Genomic DNA, 19,589 nt, shown 5'->3' on the forward strand with positions numbered 1-19,589 from the left:
AACTGAATGGAATTCTCCGTCACCTGATGTTATGATGGCCGTATACAGAACAAGGCAGGATTTTATGACCTTGCACGAGGCCATAGGGCATAACACTAAGCAGAAAATTGTTCTAGTTAAGCTTCATATGATTCACACTATAATTTCCGACATCTGCAGGCGGAGATGAAGCCTATAATATACAGCAGGGTTTCCCAACCAGGGTGCCTCCAGCTGTTGCAAAACTACAACTCCCAGCATGCCCGGACAGCCTACGGCTGTCCGGGCATGCTGGGAGTTGTAGTTTTGCAACAGCTGGAGGCACCCTGGTTGGGAATCACTGACATTGAGGCATCAGCTGTGCCATCCGTCCAATACTAAACACTGGCATTCACCAATTGACATATATGCCCTGTCCCTTGTTGTATATGCCCCTGCCCAGTGTTGTATGGAACCATATTGAAAACCGTATCCATAGACAAATAATTGATAACCGTATGCACCCGGTTGCGTACGGTTTGCTTGCAATAAGGTTTTCTCCCGTACTCAAAACAGTGGTTGACCACGGTTTTGTCTCTGGTTTAACCGCATACTTTTTTATTTATTTAATTTTTTAATAATTTTTTTTTTAACATGGACGTCAATGGGAAATGCACATGTATACGGATCCATACGGGAAACCGTATACGGTTTTTACTTTGCACATGCACATTTGCATCCTAAAGTCCCCACCCCTCTCATTAAAAATGGACAACATTTTCAAAAACGTATGTTTTAAAAAAAAAATAAAAACGGACAGAACTGTATGCACTTTTAAAAACGCATACAGTTTACTTTTTTCCCATACTGTTCCATCTGTTTTTTTGCCATATGGTTTACTTTAGAAAAACGGATTGAAAACAGTATGGCAAAAACGTGATGTGAACCCAGGCAGGAGGCGGCGGCCAACAAATAGGATTATACCTTGCCAGGCGTACTGAGTAGTGCCGGGGACAGGGGCACCACAACTCCTCCACGGTCAGTAGTATACAGGAATATACCATGCCAAATGTAATGAGCAGTGCCAGGCACAGGGGCACCACAACTCCTCCATGGTCAGTAGTATACAGGAATATACTATGCCAAATGTAATGAGCAGTGCCAGGCACAGGGGCACCACAACTCCTCCACGGTCAGTAGTATACAGGAATATACCATGCCAAATGTAATGAGTAGTGCCAGGCACAGGGGCACCCCAACTCCTCCACGGTCAGTAGTATACAGGAATATACCATGCCAAATGTAATGAGCAGTGCCGGGCACAGGGGCACCACAACTCCTCCACGGTCAGTAGTATACAGGAATATACCATGCCAAATGTAAGGAGCAGTGCCAGGCACAGGGGCACCACAACTCCTCCACGGTCAGTAGTAAACAGGAATATACCATGCCAAATGTAATGAGCAGTGCCAGGCACAGGGGCACCACAACTCCTCCATGGTCAGTAGTATACAGGAATATACCATGCCAAATTTAATGAGCAGTGCCGGGGACAGGGGCACCACAACTCCTCCACGGTCAGTAGTATACAGGAATATACCATGCCAAATGTAATGAGCAGTGCCAGGCACAGGGGCACCACAACTCCTCCACGGTCAGTAGTATACAGGAATATACCATGCCAAATGTAAGGAGCAGTGCCAGGCACAGGGGCACCACAACTCCTCCACGGTCAGTAGTAAACAGGAATATACCATGCCAAATGTAATGAGCAGTGCCGGGGACAGGGGCACCACAACTCCTCCACGGTCAGTAGTAAACAGGAATATACCATGCCAAATGTAATGAGCAGTGCCAGGCACAGGGGCACCACAACTCCTCCACGGTCAGTAGTAAACAGGAATATACCATGCCAAATGTAATGAGCAGTGCCGGGGACAGGGGCACCACAACTCCTCCACGGTCAGTAGTAAACAGGAATATACCATGCCAAATGTAATGAGCAGTGCCAGGCACAGGGGCACCACAACTCCTCCACGGTCAGTAGTAAACAGGAATATACCATGCCAAATGTAATGAGCAGTGCCGGGGACAGGGGCACCACAACTCCTCCACGGTCAGTAGTAAACAGGAATATACCATGCCAAATGTAATGAGCAGTGCCAGGCACAGGGGCACCACAACTCCTCCACGGTCAGTAGTATACAGGAATATACCTTGCCCAGCATACTGAGTAGTGCCAGGCACAGGGGCACACAACTCCTCCACGGTCAGTAGTATACAGGACTATACCTTGCCCAGCATACTGAGTAGTACCTGGCACAGGAGCACAACAACTCCTCCACGGTCAGTAGTATACAGGACTATACCTTGGCACGTCTACCCTGGTGAGTGTAATGAGTAGCACCGGGCACCCCAACTCCTCCACTCTCAGCAGTAAACAGGGCTATACCTTGGCACGTCTACCCTGCTGAGTATAAAGAGTAGTACCAGGGATCGGGCACAACAGCTCCTTCACTGTTGGTAGCAAACAATCCTATAACCTGGCACTTACTATCTGCCCGGTGTTTGTTGTTCCAGGCCCAGGGGCACCACAGCTAATCTACCCCCAATGTTTACCAGTAGCACAAGGCCCAAGGGCATCACAGATCCTCCCTGCCCAATGTTTACCAGTAGTACATGGCAGAGGGGCACCACAGCTCCTCCACTGTGAGTAGTAAACAGCCCGATCACTTGGCATATACCTCCTGCACTGTCAGCTCACTATATTCACTGGGCACAACTCTTACAGTAATAAACACTGCTATCACCTGGTACACACTCCCTGCCCAATGTTTACCAGTAGTACATGGCAGAGGGGCACCATGGTTCCTCCACTGTGAGTAGTAAACAGTCCTATTGCCTGGTATATACTCCTTGCCCAGCTTATTGTAGTAACCAGGCACAGGGCACCACTTTTACTGCCAGTAGTAGACCCTGCTACCACCTGGCACATACTCTCTGCCCTCAGTGTTTACAGTAGTACCAGGCACAGGGCACTACAGCTCCACCCTTCACAGTGTTTGCCAGTAGTACCAGGCACAGGACACCACTCTCACAGACAGTAGTAAACAATATTTGGAGCTGGCACCACCGCTCCTCCAGTACCAGTAGTAAACAGTACCAGTATTGGCAGCGAGCACAGTGCCCCCATAACAATACCGGGCTCGTGCCCTCCGCCGTGCGGGACTGATAGTTACCGCTCCTCAGGTGACAGCTCGGCTCTGTGCAGCTCCGGCCTCGGCTCTCCTCGGTGCTGTCAGGATGTCTGGCTCTCCTGAGGGGGGCGCACAACTCCCGGACACCGGAAATCCATCGCTAACGCCGTTACGGCCGCTCAATACTGCGCTTATAGGGAACTCTATGGTTATAAGAACCCGGAAATACATAGGACGCCATTACTGAAAAGGGCAAATGATACTGCGCTGTATGATTAGTGGATGATCATAGCATCATGTGGAGAGATTTATCAACACCTGTGCAGTGGAAAAGTTCACTAGTTGCCCATAGCAACCAATCATATGGCGTCTTCAATTTTTAAAAAAGGCCTCTGAAAAATAAAATAAGCAAGCTGATTGGTTGCTAAGGGCAATTGGTCAGCTTTTCCTTCTGCACAAGTGTTGATAAATCTCCTCTAATAGACATACAGACCATCCTCTGCCCCCTCAGAACAAATACAGAAACGTAGTAGTGCCTTGTGGGCCTCCATGGTAGCACCTGCTGCTGTATTAATGAGCAGCCTCTAGTGCAGTGGTCTACAAACTGTGCTTGGGCATGCTGGGAGTTGTAGTTTTGCAACTGCCAACCACCAGCCCAGCTTGCTGCCCTAAAATAAAAGGTGGGCTGTGATTGGCTGTTGGCTGTTTAACGGATAGATAAATCTGGGTCACAGTATTCTTTAGGGTATGTTCTCATGGCAGAATGTCCGTATGGAAATCCCCATGAATATTCCACACGGACATTCCACTGCAGCAGAGTCCCATTGATTTCCATGGGATTCTGCTGCAATGTGCACACGGCTGAATTTCTGATTCTGGCATACGCAACAACATTGAACTTGTTCAATGTTTTTGCAGGTTCCACAAGAAAATGCATTGCCTTCTATGAAACTGCACATTACTTAGCGGTCCTAGCGCCGCCATGTTTTGCTGGTGCTTTGCTGTCAGTGGAATGTCCGTGTGGAAATTTTCTGCCTGGACATTTGTGGTGGCTGGGTGTGTGGTGCAGGGCAGATGTTGTTACCCTAGGGGCAGATGGCATTAACCCCTTGTGTTCGTGAGGCCAGGGCATGGTTTAACCTATAACCACCCAAAGGTATACCGCTGGATCCTGGGCTAGGCACGAGGGCAATAAAGACTCTGATGCCAAGTTACGGACAATGGTAGCTTTACTGAGGGTAGACAGTTGATAAAGTCTATCCAGTTCAGCCAGGGCCCAAGGAGGGGACCAGTGACACAGAGACCTTAAGGGCATGCTGGGACTTGTAGTAGGACTGGAAAATTGAATGCAGACCACGCTGACTTGACAGATGACAGGGACTGATTTGACTTGACTCATAAAGTTGTGACTTTAGCTTACTTTACTTGATGGTGGCTACAGGACTACACTTTGGACACCCACACTAGGCATGACTGCACTGGACCTTAGCTTGGCAGAAGAGCAGTGCTCAAAGAGAGAGAGGCTAGCTCCAGCCAGGGCTTAATAGGGGGAGACTAGCAGGGTCACCTGGTCACTGGTACCTCGTGGGTAACAATCAAATTACATATCACATGGTAAAACTCTTAAAGCAACATTACATTTTATAACACTTTACATGGTAAAACATGTTTACAATGGGGAAACAAGTGCAGGGGGCCTTGGGGACACTGAAGGAGTTTGCCTGACAGGACAGCAGGAGCACAGGGTAACACCTGCTGTACTGGACCATCACCACCACTGGGCCATCTTAATTAAAGTTGTCCTCGACGCCCAGTCCTGGAGGGCGGAGGACTGAAGTGACAGTTCCTGGGGCATTTATGCACAATGTTCTTCTCAGGTCTGGAAGACGAAACAAGATAAGGATGAGTCCATGTAGCGTGGTGAATATCCATACATGCTCTTTAAACATATGGGGTTAATCTGACTTTGTAACTGCTTTCTGTAGACACTCAAGACAACAATATACATAGATTTACGGATTGTGCTGCCAGAGGCTATCTACCCAATGCCTTGGCTGCTGGGGCCCCCCTGGTTCTCAACTCTTCTCCCCAGAACTCAATATACATTTTTACACTATACAACAGTGTTACCTTTACATTTATCAATTCTGTTGCTCTACATGCATTATCTAGAAATCAAGTGGACCCTCTGGCCAGTAGAGTACCCTGTACACGTGGACAGAAGAGAAAACATTAGACATATAACTGTATATATTTAGAACTTGTAGACTGGGACTAGAGATGAGCGAATTTACAGTAAATTTGATTCGTCACGAACTTCTCGTCTCGGCAGTTGATGACTTTTCCTGTATAAATTAGTTCAGCTTTCAGGTGCTCCCGTGGGATGAAAAAGGTGGATACAGTCCTAGGAGACTCTTTCCTAGGACTGTATCCACCTTTTCCAGCCCACCGGAGCACCTGAAAGCTGAACTAATTTATGCAGGATAAGTCATCAACTGCCGAGCCGATAAGTTTGTGACGAATCGAATTTACTGTAAATTCGCTCATCTCTAACTGGGACGACAAATAATGTTACAGTCCTATCTTAACTATTTGCATATGTGTGGACTAATTTTACCATATGTAAATGTGTGATACATAACTTTACTTTATGAGTTAATTTTTGTACCTGGCGGGAATTTGTTATGGCGGTGGGTAGTGGCTACGCTTCTCCTGACTGGGTCAGGATACCTCCTATATATATCGCCATGAGGAAACGACACTATACCCTTAGACATCCCTGTGCAAACATGTTATACACATTTTATTACAGCACATCATTATACAGTAGTACACCAATATAAGTATTTACTTGTGCAAAGGTAATGAGCAAAAATATATTACTCTAACGGTATATACATATTTTCATTGTTCCGCTACACAGTCATGGTACATTTTAGAGTTCTTAGTAAAGAATCATGGCTAGAAGCCGGGCATGTTCACTTACGCAATTGGTTACAAATAAACTTTTTGACAAGTTCGTCAGGCACTTTTCTTAAATGTTGCATAACCTGTGGAGAACAAAAGTTCTTCACAAAGAAAGTTAATGATATATATTGGAATAATCACGGGTAGACTTCCCTAACTTGGGAACTTGCCATCCCCGGTCGGACTGCTTCCGAGGCTGGGGCATGTAACAGGGTCCACAGGACTGTGCCCCCTCTGATGGACTCACTCGGGTGTTCCAGTTCACCTGGGACAATGGGGACTGTGTAATAGTGGGGCTGATGGTGACCACCATTTGCACTGCAGCGGCTTGCGCCACTGGGGGAACAACAGTTGGTGCCTGTTGGGCCGGCCAAACCTCCTCTGTGGGAGTAGGCCAAGGCACTTCAGTTGGTGCCCATTGGTTAGGCCAAATCTCCTTGACCACAGAAGTAGGCCTGGGCAAATCCACAGATGACTGGGGCAAATGACATGGTGCCATGACAGGCACTTTGGGCATGTAGACCTCCTCCTCCTGGATGGTATATTTGAATTTAGGCAGCAGCAACCCGAAGGGATTGGCGTCCCAGTCGTCTGATGGGAAGTAGGCAAATGGAATCTGGGTTGGATTCTTCAGACGGGTCACCACAGCTGCCCAATCTCCTCTCAAGCTCTGTACAGGAGTATACTCCACGATCTCCCTGCTCTCTAGAGAATGCATGGATGGGGGAAGATAGTCTCTCTGCATTGCCCAACGATTGACCAGGATGTTCCTTCCATGACGACAGTCCATGAGGGTGCCAAACTCCAGCACTTTGTCGAATTTTACCACCGTAGCGTGGCGGCATTCCAGGGGTGGCTCTTCCTCTCAGGGATGTTCCAATTTTCTGATGTACAGGGCTGATAATGCTTTGGTGTCCTGTTACTGCACCTGTCGCACCTCATTTGGCAGCAGCTTCAGCCCATATGTCTCCACTCTCTGTGCCCTCAGTCCCTCTACAATCTTGGCCACCTGAGCCTCTCTTCTGGCTTTCTCGGACTGGGCTGGAGGGACTGGGGGATGGAACTTTCCTGGCAGGGGAAGAAGGTGCTCCCTCATGTATCGGATCAGTCTAGGCTCATCGCCAAACAACCACTTATGTAATGGAGGTGACTGGGGACGGGTGACAGACTTGTGGGCCTGGGGGGTTTGCTCAGGATTGGGGTAGAAGGAGGGGTAGAGAACACAGCCTCAGCTGGGGTACTCGCTTCTGACTCCTCGGCGTGAATTTCGGCCCAGGACCCCCAGGGGACAGCCTCACCAACAATGATTCACTAGAAGATGCTGGTGTTCCCGGGTTGGTGGCCAGTCTCCATCGTCCTCGGGCAGCGGGACGTGGTAGCAAGCCTCTTCGGCCCCGATGGAGATGTGCTGTAGACAATCTGCCAGCTCCTAAAACATTTGCGCCGCGTGGGCCTCTGGCGCTATCATGGGACTCTCTGCAAGTGTGCTACTCAGAAGATGGCCAAAAAGCACATGGCAGGTATAGGGCTACCAACAACAATTTAACCCAAAGGGTTAACAAAAACCTGGTATTCCATGTGCTAGAATAAAACGTAACTTTTATTATAGAAAAAATGAAATAATGAAACTTGTGAGACACACAATTAAAATCAGAACTGCATGTACATATCCAATCAATTGTGATATGTTAGTCAGATACACTATATAGTGATTTCTTAACTCCGACCTATAGAAACAGTTTATATGTGTTTATCTGGGATGAACCGTCCCCAATAAGCCTATAACAATCATTCAGTGATGGTATTAATTTGAATCCCTCCCAGGGTATAACCCTGTCTCATGGGAGTATGGATAATAAATGACCGTCATATATGAATCCTGAACAGGGAAATGACAGTCATTTAAAAATAATATCTATTGGAGCTCTCCCAGGGTATAACCATCTCATGGGAGTTTGGTCTTATCCAATAGATATTCCATAATACTAATCCATCAACAGAATGTTTATACAGTGGTCCCTCAACATACGATGGTAATTCGTTCCAAACGAGCCATCGTTTGTCGAATCCATCGTATGTTGAGGGATTCATGCAATGTAAAGTATAATAAGCTGTACCCGCCGCTCGAGATGGTGTCCCCGACGCTTGCGATGGTGACCCCGGGTCTCCGCTGGGCTCTCCTGGTCTTCTCCGGTCCTCCGCTGTCTTCTCCGGTCCTCTGCTGTCTTCTGCAAGGCCTTACTGGGCCTGCGTAGCGACGTCAGTACGCCGCTGCGTAAGCCATTCCTATTGGATCTGTAGAGAAAAGAAAAGAAAGGACCGACGGACGGCGCCTCGTGTATTTACCCTCGATAGATCGGGTGGTGGGTGGGGGGGGAACCCCACGGGGCTTATAGATGGCCGCTCACCTTGAGATCTATGCAAAAAAGCATATCACCCACGATATAATCTGGGTACTGTAGTACGAGTCGCTGCTATGCCGATGGGTTGCAGGAGGAAACAAGTCGTCCTGGGAGTCAATATTAGAAGTAGAGCAGGAAAAAACCCTCAGGTATGGAGCTGCAGACTCTTGTAGACAGATGAGGCGGATGCCAAAGGTAATAGGAAAGTCCTCAGCAGGACATTTTATTAAAAAAACAATAAAATGGACAAGATTACGCGTTTCGGGAGGATCCCTCCCTTCCTCAGATCAGGATCCAGCCGTGCAATGCTGACTTACGCTCCCCCGGGAACAAGAGGCGGCTCTTGACAGTTCCACTTTGGCATCGATACAACAACATGGTTTCCAAGCCCAGGGGCGGGACACTGACCAGCGCAGGACATTTTCGCACGCTTCTCAGGGGCATCTTTAACCCTTGCAGATACAGGCAATACTTGGCAATGTAACATAGTTTCTGATCTGATCTTGCACATGGTTTTCACGACATCCATACTGTTCCAAATAGCTGGCAACAAACTTTTCTTCACCTCCTCCTCTATTTCGCAAGCGCCTCGGGTAAAACACATTTCATAGACAAAGTCCCGTACACTTTTTTGGCCCAAACTTAAATTGCATCGGCATGTGGTTTTTGCAGACAATATTGGACACAGTTCAGACTACGGGGGAGGACTTGTGGCATAAGTTGTGGTGGCGGGTTTGTGGTGCAGGGCAGATGTTGTTTCCCTAGGGGCAGATGGCATTAACCCCTTGTATTCATGACACCAGGGCGTGGTTTAGCCTATAACCACCCGAAGGTATACCGCTGGATCCTGTGCTAGGTACGGGGGCAATAAAGACTCCGACGTCAAGTTATGGACAACGGTAGCTTTACTGAGGGTAGACAGTTGGTAAAGTCTATACAGTTCAGCCAGGGCCCAAGGAGGTGACCATGCAGAGACCTTAAGGGCTTGCTGGGACTTATAGTAGGACTGGACAACTGAATGTAGACCACGCTGACTTGACAGATGACAGGGACTGACTTGAGTTGACTCATAAAGCTGTGACTTTAGCTTACTTGATGGTGGCTGCAGGACTGGACTTTGAGGCCTCTAACACTCTGGACACACACACTAGGCGACTGCACTGGACCTCAGCTTTGCAGAAGAGCAGAGTGTGGTGCCGGGGGAGTAATGGTGTCTACGGTCTTGCGGTAATAGTGTAGGGTCTGGTGGTATTAACCCTTGAATGTTGTGATGCCAGGGTGCGGTTTCCTCAATAGTAATGTTCCTACCGCCAACCGTCCCACAAACGGCAGGGAGAAATAATGGAATGTCCACAGCAGATTTTATGAAGTAAACTGAAGAAACTTTACTTGCAGATTTTATGCAACAGTATTGAACATAACAGTCTCTTAAGAGTGAACCGGGATAAAGGTTCCTCACAGGTTTGGTGGGACTTGGAAGCAATGAGCTTTTGATGCTAGCCACTGTGCTACTATTTTAGAATATTTGAGCTGATAGTAGTCACACAGGATTTAGTAGTTTGAGCTCTAAGTAACTCACGTTTTGTGGCTGTTGGTTCTTAGGCTTTGGGCCTAGTTGAATTGAATTGATGCTGATGAGATGATGAGATGTGCTTGGCTTGATAATCCGGAACTAAGAGAGCAAATTGATTGACTACAGCCCTTTATATACCGGTAATAAGGGGCTGGACTAAGTTCATTGGTCAGCAAACCTGTAAGTTATGAACCCAGTGAACTTTGGGTACATCAAATGACCTCCAAAGGTCCTTAACCCCTTACATTTACGTCCTGTGCATAACCGCGGGCATTGGAGCGATGCCCGTGTCATGCGCGGCTGATCCCGGCTGCTGATCACAGCCAGTGACCCGCCGGCAATGGCCGACGCCCGCGATCTCGCGGGCGTCCGCCATTAATCCCTCAGGTGCCGGAATCAATACAGATCCCGGCATCTGCGGCAGTGCGCGATTTAAATGAATGATCGGATCGCCCGCAGCGCTGCTGCGGGGATCCGATCAATCAGAACGCCGCACGGAGGTCCCCTCACCTTCCTCCTTCCGGCTCCCGGCGTCTTCTGCTCTGGTATGAGATCGAGCAGACCAGAAGATAACCGATAGCACTGATCTGTTCTATGTCCTATACATAGAACAGATCAGTATTAGCAATCATGGTATTGCTATGAATAGTCCCCTATGGGGACTATTCAAGTGTAAAAAAAAAATGTAAAAAAATGTAAAAGTTAAAGTAAAAAAAAAGTGAAAAAGCCCCTCCCCCAATAAAAAGTAAAACGTTTGTTTTTTCCTATTTTACCCCCAAAAAGCGTAAAAAATAAATTTTATAGACATATTTGGTATCGCCGCGTGCGTAAATGTCCGAACTATTAAAATAAAATGTTAATGATCCCGTACGGTGAACGGTGTGAACGTAAAAAAAAAAAAAAGTTCATAATTGCTACTTTTTTAATCCATTTTATAAAAAAAAATTATAAAAAATGTATTAAAAGTTTTTTACATCCAAATGTGGTATCAAAAAAAAGTGCAGATCATGGCGCAAAAAATGAGCCCTCATACCGCCGCTTATACGGAAAAATAAAAAAAGTCATCAAAATAAAGGGATTATAAACGTACTAATTTGGTTAAAAAGTTTGTGATTTTAAGCACAACAATAATATAAAAGTAAGTAATAATGGGTATCATTTTAATCGTATTGACCCTCAGAATAAAGAACACACGTCATTTTTACCGTAAATTGTACGGCGTGAAAACAAAACCTTCCAAAATTAGCAAAATTGTGTTTTTCTTTTTAATTTCCCCACAAAAATAGTGTTTTTTGGTTGTGCCATACATTTTATGATATAATGAGTTATGTCATTACAAAGGACAACTGGTCGCACAAAAAACAAGCCCTCATACTAGTCTGTGGATGAAAATATAAAAGAGTTATGATTTTTAGAAGGCGAGGAGGAAAAAAAGAAAACGTAAGTCCTTAAGGCCAAAATGGGCTGGGTCCTTAAGGGGTTAAAGGACATGTCCGATGCTCACTTTTCTTATTGTATTCGTTCCGAGCTGCAAAAAAAAGAAAAAGAAAATAAGCTTTCTCTTGCCTGCCTACGCTCCCCCGGTGCTCCGGTACAGGTGTTCGTTCCCTGGGCCATATTCTTCTTACTTCCTGTTAGCCCGGCACGTCACACGAAGCTCATTACTATCGCTGGCCGAGGCGGGACATCGCTGCGGCCGGTGATAGGCTGAAGCTCCGTGTGACGTGCCGAGCTAACAGGAAGTAAGAAGAATATGGCCCAGGGAACGAACACCTGTACCGGAGCACCGGGGGAGCGTTGGCAGGTAAAAGAAAGTTTGTTTTCTTTTATTTTGCAGCCCGCAACGGATACAATAAGAAAAGTGAGCACCGGACATGTCCTTTTAGCATTTCATACATTACAACTGTGTATCACGTGACCACTAAGGTCCTATACATATATTTCCTATACATTAAATATATGTACATTAAATAACACATTTATATGAGGCAACTAGGGGTAAACTCTACAGGAGAGCCCTATAGACATGGAGGGCCTCTAGCTGCGGGGGCCTTAGACAAGGGACAGGACCAGGACCTGTACCGGGACACCACAAGAGCTCAAAGAGAGAGAAGCTAGCTCCACCCAAGGCTTATATGGGGGAGACTAGCAGGGTCACCTGGTCACTGGTACTTCCTGGGTAACAATCACATGACATATCACATGGTATAACTCTTAAAGAAACATTATATTTTATAACACTTTACATGGTAAAACATATTTACAATGGGGACACAAGTGCAGGGGGCCTTGGGGACACTGAACAAGGCTGCCTGACAGGACAGCAGGAGCACAGGGTAACACCTCCTGTACTGGGCCACTACAAATTCCACCATGTGAACATAGCCCAAGAGTTGTAGTTTTGCAATAGCTGGAGGCACCCGAAATTGGAAACACTATCTTAGAGAAATAGAAAAGTTTCATCTGTAGGGGATCTCTCAGCCCAGTAGGGCAGAGTTTTCCATCCGGAGTGCCTCCACCTGTTGCAAAACTACAACTCTTAGTATCCCGGACAGCTAAAGGCACACAGGCTTTCTTGGAGTCCTGTGTAAATAATGATGCTCTGTGACCACAGTCACCAATCCTTGCCTCCATACATGGCATTACTACTGAGGAGAACGCAATAAGGGTGGGTTCACACCACGATTTTGCTATACGGTTTCGGCATACAGTTTAATTAAGAAAAAAACATATGCAACCGAACAGAAAACCGTGCCTTTTTTACTTTTTTTTTGTGGACAGAAAACCGTGGCCTACCACTGTTTTTGGTCCAGGTGAAAAACCGTATTAAACCGTATACGTTTTAAAAAAAAAAATGGGAGTCAATGGGAACCATACAGAACCGTATATGCGTACGGTTCCATCCAGTTTTCTCCATACGGTTTTTGACTTTGCACAGTTTTTTATCTTGGAATTTCAATCAAACAAGTGAAACTTTATTCCTAATGGAATGAAAAGTTCAAAACTTACACGTTTTTTTCTTAACCCCTTAAGGAAGCAGCCCTTTTTCGCAATTCTGACCACCGTCACTTTGCGCATTAAAGGAGTAGTCCGATGCACACTTTTTTCATGTTATCCCGTCCGGGCTGCAAAATAAAAGAAAACACACTTTCTCTTACCTGCCAACGAGCCCCCGGAGCTCCGGTACAGGTGTTCGGTCCCCGGGCTGTATTCTTCTTACTTCCTGTTAGCCCGGCACGTCACACGGAGCTTCAGCCTATCACTGGCCGCAGCGATGTCCCGCCTCGGCCAGTGATAGGCTGAAGCTCCGTGTGACGTGCCGGGCTAACCGGAAGTAAGAAGAATACAGCCCGGGGACCGAACACCTGTACCGGAGCTCCGGGGGCTCGTTGGCAGGTAAGATAAAGTGTGTTTTCTTTTACTTTGCAGCCCGGACAGGATAACATGAAAAAAGTGTGCACCGGAGTACTCCTTTAATAACTCTAAAACGCTTTTACCGAATATTCTGAGACAGTTTTTTTGTGACATATTCTACTTTATTTTGGTGATACATTTTCGGCGTTGCTTGCATCCTTTTTTGGTGAAAAATCCCCAAATTTCATGAAAATTTTGAACATTTTGCATTTTTCTAACTTTGAAGCTCTCTGCTTATAAGGAAAATGGATATTCCAAATAAATTTTATTTTTCTTCACAAATACAATATGTCCACTTCATGTTGGCATCATAAAATGGACATATTTTAACTTTTTGAAAAAATTTGAGGGCTCCAAAGTAGAGCAGCAATTTTCAAAAATGTCATGAAAATCGCAAAATCTGAAGGCACAGATGTTACAGAACTACAACTCCCAGCATGCCTGGGCAGTCTAGGCATGCTGAGAGTTGTAGTTTGGCAACATCTGGAGGGCTACCGTTTTGGCACCACTGTAACAGTGGTCTTCAAACGGTGACCCTCCAGATGTTGCAAAACTACAACTCCCAGCATACCTGCGCCGTGATCTCCGCTGTCTCCAGCGGCGATCTGTGGTCCCCACGGCATCTTGTCCTCAGGTACCGGCCTCCATCTTCTCCCCCCGTTCTGCCTGACATCCAGGGGTGGGCAGAACGGGGGGTTGCCATGGCTCCTATCCCTCAGGATGATCGGGGCTGTTGCTGACAACTCCGATCATCCCTATTTTCCGGCTGATCGGGTCACCCGAGACCTGATCAGCCCGGAACAGCAGAAAATTGCATGTCTGAATTCACATGAATTCACATGTGTCGGGATGCCTGCTGAATGATTCCAGCAGGCATCCCGGTCCGGTCCCCAACCGGCTAGCGGCAGGGACCAGAATTCCCACGGGCGTATGCATACGCCCTATGTCCTTAAGGACTCAGGATACAGGGCATATGCATACGCCCTACGTCCTGAAGAGGTTAAAAAACGGATGCAACCGGACATCATTTTTCAACCATATACATATAAAAATTTGTAAACACATACAGTTTAGTCAGGTTTTGATGAATCCGTTTTTTTTTTAATCAAAAACCTGATACGGGAACTGTACTGCAAACACGTGGTGTGAACCCAGCCTAACTTGAAGTCAATGGGTATTACCTGCAGCAACATCGCATTAGATTTGGCAAGCAAGCCCTAAAAACATTTAGAGGCAAATTTTCCAAAACCTGTGCAGAGGAAAAGTTGACCATTTGGCCATAGCACCAAGATGGCTTTTTTTAAAAAAAAAATCTTTCAGATGCCTTTTTTTTCCTTCTAATTAAAGAAGTAATCTGATTGGTTGCTATGAGCAACTGGTCAATTCTTGCTCTGCACAGGTTATGATAAATCTCCCCCTTTAGGGTACTTTCAAGCGTACAGGATCTGCTGCATATTTTTACTGCATATTTTGTGCCGCTGATTTTCTACCCATTAACTTCAATATGTATAACAAAATATGCAGCAAAAATATGCAGCAGATCCTGTACTTGTGAACGTACCCTTAGGCTGCATTCACACTACGTTTGGGGCATTCGGCAGCCGGATCCGCAGTGAAATTTCGAAACCGCCTCCAGGCGTATCCCTGCCGGACCCGTGCAGTACTCCATTTAGGGTGCATGCACACCATGTTTTTGCTATACAGTTCCCGTATACAGTTTCAAGTTAAAAAACCGTATGGAACTGTATAGAAAACTGTATGCATTGACTTAACATTGTAAACCGTATGTCAAACGCATCATCCGGTTTAGTCCGTTTCGCTTCTAATACGGTTTTGTCCAATTTTTTACCCATATCCAAAACCGTAGTCTACCATGTTTCTTGGTCCGGGTGAAAAACTGTATTAAACCATATATGTTTTTTTTTTAACATGGGAGTCAATGGGAACCGTACAGAACTGTATGTGCGTACGGTTCCATCAGGTTTTCACCATACGGTTTTTGACTTTGCACAGTTTTTTTTCTTGGAATTTCAATCAAACAAGTGAAACTTTATTCAAAATGGAGTGAAAAGTTAAAAACTTATTCGTTTTTTTTCTTAAAAAACGGATGCAACTGGACATCATTTTTCAAACAGTATACAGTTTTCAACCATATATGGGTTAAAATTTGTACAAACATTTTGATACAGTTTAGGGTGCTTTCACACCACGTTTTGTACTTACGGTTCCCGAATACGGTTGGGAGGAGGGGGCGGGGCTTAATCGCGGCGCCCGCACTCAGCCGTATTCGGGAACCGTATTTAAAGGACAAGTCTCACAGTAAACAATTGTTTAGCTTTTAGTGCAGAAGGTAAAGTTATACAGGTTTGTAAATCACTTCCATTACCAATGCTGCTTAGAAACCAGCTTTATCTGCATTCTTCTGTCTGACAGGAAAATCAGCTGTTCCAGGTTTTCATGACTTTCGACCCCCTATTCAGGCTGTTATCAGCAGCATCCAGGGGCCGTGACGTGACAATTACCCAGAAAACCCCTGTGCTGCAGAGAACTGCCTGAGCTCGGGCTTAGCCCCTCCCATCTGATGAATATTCACACTGTCCTCCCTATGTTCTGCAGTGATTGGCTGAGCAGCACTGCCTATATGCCGGCTGATTCACATCATAGTTCTCTCCCCTCTCCTTGCTAATGTTTATACACTGAGAACGGAGGAGAGGGGGGAGGGGAGGGAGCTGTCACACTGAGCACTGGGGAGAGAGAAGTGCAGGGCAGAGAAGGGGGAGGTTATTGGGCCAGTGTAAAGCTATTTCACTGAGAGGAGGAGGGGGAGGGAGTGATTTTACAGTGTAAAACTGCAGCTTCAACTCCAGGGTCCCTCTCTCTGAGCACTGAGATTACATTTTGTTTCCTCGTGGCCACCCTGCTGTATAGGGCTATGATTGGAGCTCAGTGTTATGTGACCACCCTGCTGTATAGGGCTATGATTGGAGCTCAGTGTTATGTGGGAGTGGCTAGCAGAGCTGTGTGTGACTAACATAAGATAGGGGAGGTAACAAGTTCTCTGCTCAGGCAGCTGAGAGCAGGAAATGAGAGCAGTGCATGCAGGGAAATGTAGTCTTTGACACCACAGGCATAGGCACCATAACCAGGAAGTAACTGGAATTTATGAGCTGAATAGCTGGTGAATGGGGGCCGGAAAAAAAATCACAAACATGTCAGAGAGGTGGTAGGTGAATATACTATGGAATGGCTAAGTATTTTTTTTTTTCTTTGCTGCATGGGATATCTTCTTTAATGCATGTCTATGAGCCGACCGGAGGGAACCGTTGACCACGTTTTTGCCTGCGGTCGGGAAACCACATACGGCCGAAAACGCAGCCGACCGGAGGCTGCGGTTCCCTCTGGTTGGCTCATAGACATGCATAAAATACGGTTCCCGAATAAGGCGGGCGCCGCGATTAAGCCCCACCTCCCCTCCTCCCAACCGTATTCGGGAACCGTATTTAACAAAACGTGGTGTGAAAGCACCCTTAGTCGGGTTTTGAGGAATCCGTTTTTCATCAAAAACCTGATACAGGAACTGTATTGCAAAAACGTGGTGTGCATGCACCCTATTTAAAAGAGGTGACCGGAGTCAGCTAAATTCTCCAGTCGGCTTATTTTTCTACCATATCCAGCTTTTGAACTTCACTGAAAAGCAGAGCAGGTTTTTAGTCTGGCTCAGTATGCAGTATGCCTCAAATGTGGTGTAAATGCAGCCTTATCTGCAAAACAAACTTAAAGATTTGATGCTGTGCGCTACTACTCTTCTGACACAAGGTGGCGCTGTGGTAGTGGATAATTTTGGACTCTACGACTTGCCGTACTAGTACAGAGACTTATGGCAGAGTACAAGGTAAACAATCATGCTATGAATAATAGAAGTGACACATTTATAATGGATGCTTCCTTCTTCTCACACACTGCAGTCATCTGCTGGCGGAATACACTGGATGCTTCTTATCCTGCCTTTGTCTGCTCTCCATGGTCTTTCTTATGTAACCTGTTTCTGCAGCTGCTTCTTGTCTCAGTAGTAGGGGAATCCTGAAATTTTTAGTCCCTTTAAGGCAGTGTTTCCCAACCAGGGTGCCTCCAGCTGTTGCAAAACTATAACTTTCAGCATGCCCGGACAGCCTTCGGCTGTCCGGGCATGCTGGAAGTGATAGTTTTGCAACAGCTGGAGGCACCCTGGTTGGGAAACACTGCTTTAAGGCATTAGAATCGTGCCAGAAACAGAACCTTCATTAGTTTCATGCTGCTCTAACCAAGACAGACTCTTTTGGTGTATGTTTCAATGGAAAATGCTGCGGGGTGTTTGAGGAATCATACTTATGTAACCATTCGGTAACTATGCTCCGAATTATTGGGGCAATCTCTGCTGTCTTCTCCCCGTCGTGCCGGATTTGATTTAAAGGGGTACTCTGGTGGAAAAGTTTTTTTTTTTTTAATCAACTGGTGCCAGAAAGTTAAACAGATTTGTAAATTTCTTCTATTAAAAAAAATCTTAATCCTTCCAGTACTTATTAGCTGCTGAATACTACAGAGGAAATTTTTTTCTTTTTGGAACACAGTGCTCTCTGCTGACATCATGACCACAGTGACATCTCTGTCCATTTTAAGTAGGAGAAAATCCCCATAGCAAACAAAATCTGCTCTGGACAGTTCCTAAAATGGACAGAGATGTCAGCAGAGAGCTCTGTGATCATGATGTCAGCAGAGAGCACTGTGTTCCAAAAAAGAAAGGAATTTCCTCTGTAGTATTCAGCAGCTAAAAAGTACTGGAAGGATTAAGATTTTTTTAATAGACGGAATTTACAAATCTGTTTAACTTTCTGGCACCAGTTGATTTAAAAAAAAAAAAGTTTTCCACTGTAGTACCCCTTTAATAGATTTCTCCATACATCCAAAGAAGGAGAGATCTGTTATGTTTGGCAGGCAGGGCTGGGAGAAGCCATTTGAGATCACCCAGATGACTTGGAGCTTCATTCCTAGCCAGTTACAGAAGTATTCGGTGATATTCACACAACAGAATTTCTAAGCGGAGTCCGACAGACAAATTCCGCTCGTGCATCCTGTTGTAGCTGATTCCTATTGTTTTCATTGGGATTCTGCTGTCATGTGCGCATGGTGCGCAATTTCCTGTGTTGGAAACATCTGCCAAGGAAATCCAGATTCCGACTTCCACCAAAAGACTTGACTTGTCAGAATCCACTCGGAAATGCATTGCCGTCTATAGAGGCAGCGCATCTCCAAGCGGTCCTAGTGCCGGCATATTCTGCCCGCCCACGTGAACAAGGCCTAACGCCACTGAATTGATGCCATGTTTTAGAGGAAATCATACAATATTATGCATGACACAACATATGCAATCCTCAATGACAAATAATGGCCCCCGAAGTTTCTGATAGGCTGCGTTCACATGACCGTCTAGACCCATCCCGTTCTTCTCCCATCAAAAAAAAAAACGGACTTTAAAAAACAAAAAAAAAAAAAACTGACAACAATGGATGCAAACAGATGTTATCCGTTTGTATCCGTTTGGATCTGTTATTGTTCAGTTAATAAACCCCAAAAAATAAAAAAAATTTTTGGTTCTGAGCATGCTCAGAAGTAAAAATGGATTGAAAAAACGCATGCAAACGGATGACATTAACCCCTTAAGGACCAGGGTTTTTTCTGTATTTGCACTTAAATTTTTTTCCTCCTTACCTTTTAAAAATCATAACTCTTTCAATTTTGCACCTAAAAATCCATATGAGGGCTTTTTTTTTGCGCCACCAATTCTACTTTGTAATGACATCAGTCATTTTACCCAAAAATCTACGGCAAAACGGAAATAAAAATCATTGTGAGACAAAATTGAAAGAAAAAAAAGTACAGATCACGGCGCAAAAAATGAGCCCTCATACCAGCGCTTATACGGAAAAATGAAAAAGTTATAGGTCTTCAAAATTGGGGGATTTTAAACGTACTAATTTGGTTAAAAAGTTTGCGATTTTTTTAAGCGCAACAGTAATAGAAAAGTGTATAATCATGGGTATC

At 45.5% G+C, this 19,589-nt stretch overlaps 2 protein-coding genes across 7 annotated transcripts in view; one reads left to right on the forward strand and one right to left on the reverse strand.

Moving 5' to 3' along the window:
- The window catches only part of LOC130283894 (ras-related protein Rab-5B-like), a 39,373-nt gene extending 35,916 nt beyond the window's left edge, over positions 1–3,457 (reverse strand). For both annotated transcript variants that reach the window (XM_056533591.1, XM_056533590.1), the window contains exon 1: positions 3,198–3,457. The gene's annotated coding sequence lies outside the window, so the exon portion shown is untranslated. The remainder of the gene's footprint in view (positions 1–3,197) is intronic.
- FTCDNL1 (formiminotransferase cyclodeaminase N-terminal like) overlaps positions 1–19,589 on the forward strand; it is a 107,495-nt gene that overhangs the window by 3,166 nt on the left and 84,740 nt on the right. Inside the window, exon 1 of one of the 5 annotated variants that reach the window (XM_056533585.1) lies at positions 3,763–3,835. The exons of 2 other annotated variants lie outside the window; for them this stretch is intronic. The gene's annotated coding sequence lies outside the window, so the exon portion shown is untranslated. Of the gene's footprint in view, positions 1–3,762; positions 3,836–17,368; positions 17,404–19,589 lie in introns of those variants that run through there. 2 more of the 5 variants (XM_056533584.1, XM_056533588.1) reach the window with 2 other exon arrangements.

Source organism: Hyla sarda, chromosome 8, assembly GCF_029499605.1.
Source record: "Hyla sarda isolate aHylSar1 chromosome 8, aHylSar1.hap1, whole genome shotgun sequence".
Classification (NCBI taxonomy): domain Eukaryota; kingdom Metazoa; phylum Chordata; class Amphibia; order Anura; family Hylidae; genus Hyla; species Hyla sarda.